Source organism: Microcaecilia unicolor, chromosome 13 (genome assembly GCF_901765095.1).
Source record: "Microcaecilia unicolor chromosome 13, aMicUni1.1, whole genome shotgun sequence".
Classification (NCBI taxonomy): Eukaryota; Metazoa; Chordata; class Amphibia; order Gymnophiona; family Siphonopidae; genus Microcaecilia; species Microcaecilia unicolor.
The window spans coordinates 102672721-102679705 of record NC_044043.1 but is presented as its reverse complement, the minus strand read 5'-3'; positions in this window follow the sequence as shown (position 1 = coordinate 102679705).

Genomic DNA, 6985 nt, shown 5'->3' with positions numbered 1-6985 from the left:
CGGCTGAAAAATTTCCCTATGTTTTCAGCAGAAACCAAAACTTTGAAGTTTGTCCCGTAGCTCAAGGAACATCTCCTCCTTCCCATGCCCCCCTCCCAGTGCCACTCACCCCCGGCCTGCCATACAATCTCCGGTGGTCTTCTGATGTAGTGAGGGCAAGAGTGATCCCCAGCCTCTCCTGTCCATGTCGGCTCCACACTCAAAATGGCCGCTGTGACCTCTAATCGTGACCTATTTGTAGAAACAAATGGGCGAAAGTCTTGTACTTGCAGATGTTTCTGAATAGATTGTGCCATCTGAGAAACTTGTACAGAATGTGGCAAAATACAAACCAATCTCTCATCCTCTGAGATCTGTTTATATTATATTGTCATAATATCAGGGGGGGCTTAAAACTCTATGCAGGGTATTGTGATGTGTTTTGAGATGTTTGTCTTTGAACAGTAGACTTGAGTCTGATCAAGTATGAATTAAGTTACAGCATACTGCCTCTTGAGACATCTTTAAATATAATTGAATTTTTCTGTAACTATGAATGTGGTTTAGAGTTGCTAAGTGCTTGAAGTCATCGACATTAAAATATTTGAAGTATCACCCATGAAGTGTGATTGCTGCCATTGCAAACTACTTAGAAACCTGTTGTCAGGTGCTCTCCTTGTCAGTAAGAGCAGAGCTGGCATAGCTCAGACTTCTATGCCCAGAGCCCACCCATGTTAACCTTGGGCCTCCTAAATAAAAAGAATCAGCTCTGGATATGCTACTATTAATGTCTTTTTTTTTTTTTAGCTCCCATAATTTTATACTATGCAGATATAATTACATGCATGCCTATCAATACAGATTCATCTACATATGTGAATAATACTGCTAAGTACCCAACCAAACATATCCGGAAGAGAAGGTGAAGTAGACAGGTGCACAAGTGGTATTCTCGTGAATCCTCCCTGTTGAAGGTAAAGTCTAAGGCAGGGAACCTCACTTCCTGGAGATCAAAGCACGGCTGTGCAGATAGACCATGAACCATGGGATGATTTTCCAAGGGCTGCTAAGCAGAGGTGATGTCCATCTATCAATGGAGGGACGAGGGCTTTAAACTATAATTATTGGGGGCTGTGTGATTATATGTGATGACCTTAAGGTGGTGAAACAGGTAGAAAAGGTGACAGCGAAAGCTAGAATGATGCTTGGGTGAATAGGGATGGCCAGTAGGAAAAAGGAGGTGATGATGCCCCTGTATAAGACTCTGGTGAGACCTCATTTAGAATACTGTGTACAATTCTGGAGACGCACCTTCAAAAAGATATAAACAAGACTCCAGAGGGTGGCTACTAAAATGGTCAGTGGTCTTCATCATAAAGCATATGGGGACAGACCCCGATATGTATATTTTGGAAGAAGGGCAGGAGAGGGGAGATATGATAGATACTTTTAAATACCTATGTGGTATAAATGCACAGGTGAGTCTCCAAAGCTCTGGAACAAGGGGGCATCGGATGAAGGTGAAAGGGGATAGACTCAGAAGTAACCTGAGGAAATACTTCTTCATGGAAAGGGTGGTGAATTCATTTAATGGCCTCCAGGTGAAAGTGGTGGAGATGAAATCAGTATCTGAATTCAAAAGAACTTGGGACAAGTGCGTAGGATCTCTAAGGGAGTGATAGGGAGAGTAAATGGCATGGATGGGACAGACTGGATAGGCCATATGGTCTTTATCTGCCTATATTTTTCTATGTTGCTATATACAGGCCTCCTTTACAGACAGAAGTGGACAGAGATTTAACTGATGACATTCACAATATAGCTATGAAATAGGAAGGCATACTAATAGATGATTTTAATGCCTGATGTTAATTGGGGCATCCCTTTTTCAGGGTCATCTAAAAGAAGGGAGATCCTGGATTCTCTACAGAGGGAACAATTCTAGCACTTGATAATGGAACCCACAAGGGATGGGGTCAAACTGGACTTAGTGCTTACTAATGGGGAGTGTTTCTGATGTTATATTAGGTGATCATCCGGCATTCAGTGATCACCAGATGGTGTGGTTTAATTTTAAGATAGATGTGAAGAGAATTCAATCAAAAGTGAAGGTTCTAGACTTTTAAAAAACAACAAACCCTAACTTTGTTCAGGAATTGTTATCTGGATGGAAACATCTGGAAGAAGTTGGAAAGCAGTGAGCAAAACTGAAAGGAGCTATTGTAAGGACAACAAACCTTTTTGTAAGGAAAGTAAATAAAAGTTAAGAGGAAAAGGAGGTCACTGAAGAGGTAAAGAAAAAGAAGTTAATCTTTATAAACTACAAGAGATCACAGAAAGAGGAAGACAGGCGACAATATCTGGAAAAGCTAAGAGAAACTGGTAGTCAGAAAAGCAAAGATGCAAGTAGAAGAAAAAATACTCAATTTGATGAAATGGTGGGACAAGACATTTTTTTAGATATCTTAGTGACAGGAATAAGTGCAAAAGTTGCATTGTGACACTCAAGAGCGAAAGGGAGGATTTTGTAGATGTGAATAAGGATAAGGAGGACTTAAGAAATATTTCTGGGCTAGGAGTAAGACCACAGAGACAAATACAAATAGGAATGAAGGTGTGATAAATACTGAAAGATCTTCAGAGGACTGTGTTTATGAGGACCTAACTAAACTAAAGGTGGACAAAGCAATGAGGCTGGATGGCATATATCCGAGGGTACTGAAGGAACTTAGGGAAGTTCTAGCAACTCTGTTGGCTGACCTTTTCAATGTTTCTCTAGAGTTGGGAAAAGGAATGGAGAAGAGCCGATGTCCCTCTCCACAAAAGTAGAGGGAAGGAGGAGATTGGGAACTACAGGCCAGTTGGTCTGATCTCTGTGGTAACCAAATCAATGGCAATGCTTTTAAAATAGTGAAGGTTCAGGAATCCAATGGATTGCAGCATGGTTTCACTAGAGGCAGGTCTTGCCGGATAAGTCTAACTGATTTCTTTGACTGAGTGGCCAAAGAATTGATCAAAGGAGAATGCAAAATATGGTGTACTTAGTTTATTTACAAGTCATCTCTGTGGAATTGTGTCAAAGGCTTTGCTAAAATCTGAGAGCCCTCGGTATGGGCCTAAAATGACTGACTGGACTAGAAACAGGTTGAATAGAAGACAACAAATGGTAGTGGTGAATGAATGTCATTCTGAGGAAAGGGCTTAACAAATGATGAGCCCTAAGCAGTAGCTCTTGGGCCGGTTCTTTTTAACAGTATTGAGTGATATCTGGAAAGGTTTGCCTCTTTGTGAATGTTATCAAAATCTGTAGTAGGGTAGACACCCCTGATGGTGTGGATAACATGAGGAGGGACCTAACAAAACTTGAAGAATGGTCCAGAATTTGGCAGCTAAGATTTAATGTTAAAACCTGCAGGCTCATGCATTCGGGCTACAAAACCTGAAAGGAGGTGGCAGAGTTTAGGGGGTGACATACTTCCTTGCACGAAAGAGTGAGACTTGGGTATGATGGTATGTGATGATCTTAAGGATGTAGTGTATTCAGGGAAAGAGTCTGAATGGACCATGGGTGGAGTCACATTGTACACATGGCTTTTAAAATAGGTTTTGATTTTTGGTTTTAGATGAAAACCTCTGATACAATACCCCCAAAAGGGGCTTTCAAATGTGAGAACATGTTATTGCTGTTTTTACATTCCAACACCTCCCACAGTGCCAGCTGCGGAGCTAACAAAGCAGCAGAGAGTGGTGGGAGTGAAAGCAAAATGGCCTTCTGCTGTGTGTGTGTGTGTCCGGATGGACCATACAGGTCTTTCTGTCATCATCTACTATGTGTGTGTGTGTGTGGGGGGGGGGGTAATACTGATACAGGGGTAAGAGAAAGGAGCAGCTGCTGCTGAGGCTGGGAGAAAGGGGAACTAATGCAGGGGTCTTGGAGGGGAAGAGGGATTGGGCTGCTGCAGTTGGTTGGTAGAGAAGGGAGTAGGTTGGGGAGTTGTTGCTGATACAGGGGGCTGGGAGGGGGAGAGGAAGCTGCCAATGGGAGCTTTTTGGCCATTCACACCTAGGCAACTTTTTCTAGCAATTACCCTCATAAAGTTGACAAAGCCTTGAACAGTTCAGTATGCAGCTGGTGTCTGAATGTATATTCCTGAAATCTTTACAACAGCTTCAGTTTCTCAGCAAAATTGTTCTACTAAACACTCGGTTACAATCAGTAATGACTGGACCAAATCCTGGTCATTATTTACATCAGAGTCAGCCTGGATTTAGCCAAGGGGACTTTTGCCTCACCGATTTTCTTCATTTCTTTGAAGGCGTGAATAAACATGTGGATAAAGGTGAGCCGGCTGATGTAGTGTATCTAGATTTTCAGAAAGTTTTTGACAAACTTTCTCATGAGAGACCCTTGAGAAAAGGCAAAGTCCTTCTGTAGATTAGGAATTGGTGATTGGAAAGAAAACAGAGGGTAAGTTTAAATGGCCATTTTTCTCAATGGAGGAGGGTGAACAGTGGAGTGCCTCCGGGATCTATACTGGGACCGGTGCTATTTAATGTATTTATAAATAATCTGGAAATCGGAACAACAGATGAGGTGATTAAATTTGCAGATGACACAACACTCTCCAAAGTTGTCAAAACAAATACGGATTGTGAAAAATTGCAGGATGACCTTAGGAAACTGGAAGACTAGGCGTCCAAATGGCAGATGAAATTTACTGTAGACAAATGCAGTGATGCACATTGGGAAAAATAACCCAAATCATACTTACCTGATGCTAGGGTCCACCTTAGAAGTCAGCACCCAAGAAAAAGATTCAGGTGTCATTGTAGACAGTATGCTGAAATCTTCCAATTGTGTGGCGGCAGGCCAAAAAAGCAAACAGGATGCTAGGAATTATTAGAAAAGACCAAGATTATAATGCTTCTGTATCGCTCCATGGTGTGACCTAACCTTGAGTACTGCATTCCATTCTGGTCGCCATATCTGAAAAAAGATATAGTGGAATTAGAAAAGGTTCATAGAAGAGCGACCGAAATGGTAAAGGCGATGGAACTCATCTCGTATGAGGAAAGGCTAAAGATGGATAGTGCTCTTCAGCTTGGAAACCTCTTCAATGCTGCATTCAGCACCTAACTCTTACCGTTCAGTAAATCCAGACTGCCCCAATTTGACCTCCCCTATCGGACTGTCCGTTCACTTGTCTCTTAGATTGTAAGCTCCTTGAGCAGGGACCGTCTCTCTATGTTAAATTGTTCAGCGCTGCGTAACCCTAGTAGCGCTTTAGAAATGTTAAGTAGTAGTAGTAGAATATGATTGAGGTTTATAAAATCCTGAGTGGTGTAGAACGGGTAAAAGTGAATCAATTTTTTACTCTTTCAATAAGTACAAAGGCCAGGAGATACGCAATGAAATGACATGGAAATACTTTTAAAACAAATAGGAGAAGATATTTTTTCACTCAATTAATAGTTAAACTCTGGAACTCATTGCCAGAGAATGCAATAACAGCAATTAGTGTATCAGGGTTTAAAAAAGGTTTGAATAAGTTCCTGGAGGAAAAGTCTATAGTCTGCTACTGAGACAGACATGGAGGAAGCCACTGCTTGTCCTTGGGATCAGTGGCATGAATCTTGCTACTATTTGGGATTCTGCCAGTTATCTCTGACCTGGATTAGAAGCAGGAAACTGCCTAGATGGACTGTTGGTCTGATCCTGTATGGTTATTCTTATGTTCTTAACTATTTGGAGCATAGGAGCCAACTTTTCAAAATTATTGGGGGTGCTAAGCCCAATAGAAATAATCCTTCCCTGGACACACACAAGAAAATTTCTCAATATTGGGGGTGCTCATGCACCCACAGCACCCACAAAGCCGGCTCCTATGATTTGGAGGCTCTGGGTAAGGTCAAGAGTGCTGAATGTCTTGGCACCATTTGACCAAGCTCTGTATCTCTCTCCTGCATCAGTCACAAGCAGGAGAGAGAAATGTCAGGTGAGAATTTATCCCACAGCTCTTGTTCAGGCAACCTTGCTGTGAACTTGATAAATTATTCTGACTCCGCCTTAACTGCCTCCTTAAAAGCCCTGGATGCTTTGGAGTGAATATGAACCAGCTGTGCATGTGGGACAACCTTACAAACTCGCAACCATATTACAACAGTTTATCTTCATTTCCATGCACCCGACAATAAAGCCAGGGCTTGGTGTCAGTCTGTCACCTGTGAAATTGGATGATGGTGTCCTAGTCATGGAATGAGCTTCCGGGTTTTTGCATGGAGCTATTTTGCTGCAGACTTCTTCCATCAGTTTTCCTGTTTACCTGAAAGACATTCTGCTCTTTTTAACAGTGATCCCTCCTCTTTTTCCCTTCTGTGGGTTCGCTGGGCACATGATGCAGATTCCTGAATGTGCTCAGGACAGACAGAGCTTGTGCAAGAGCATTAAGCACATCCCCCAGCCCATCCACTCTGCCTCCAAGATTATGATAATCATGATCTATAAACACACAAAAGTGGACAGCATGCTGTTAAATATAAGTGTCACTGATGGTTCTTTGAATTTCTGTAGCTGCCAGAATTTACTCTTTCTCTGACTGCAGCTGCTCTTTGCTGTTTGGTAGAGGCTGTTGCCCTAAGCGACTGCCTAATCTTGCCTAAATGGTTGGGCTGGCAGTGAGAACAACCCAACATTACAGCCAATTGCTCTTACCACAACTCTTCTGTACTGTATTGTAATTTTTATTAATCCTATAGAAAAGAAAATAAGATGATACCTTTTTTATTGGACATAACTTAATACATTTCTTGATTAGCTTTCAAAGGTTGCCCTTCTTCGTCAGATCGGAAATAAGGGCAACCTTCGAAAGCTAATCAAGAAATGTATTAAGTTATGTCCAATAAAAAAGGTATCATCTTATTTTCTTTTCCAGTTTTATTTTGTTTGATTTCTATTGATAACCTTTAAGAGTGGGCTACCACGGCTACCACACCTCTCTATTAATCC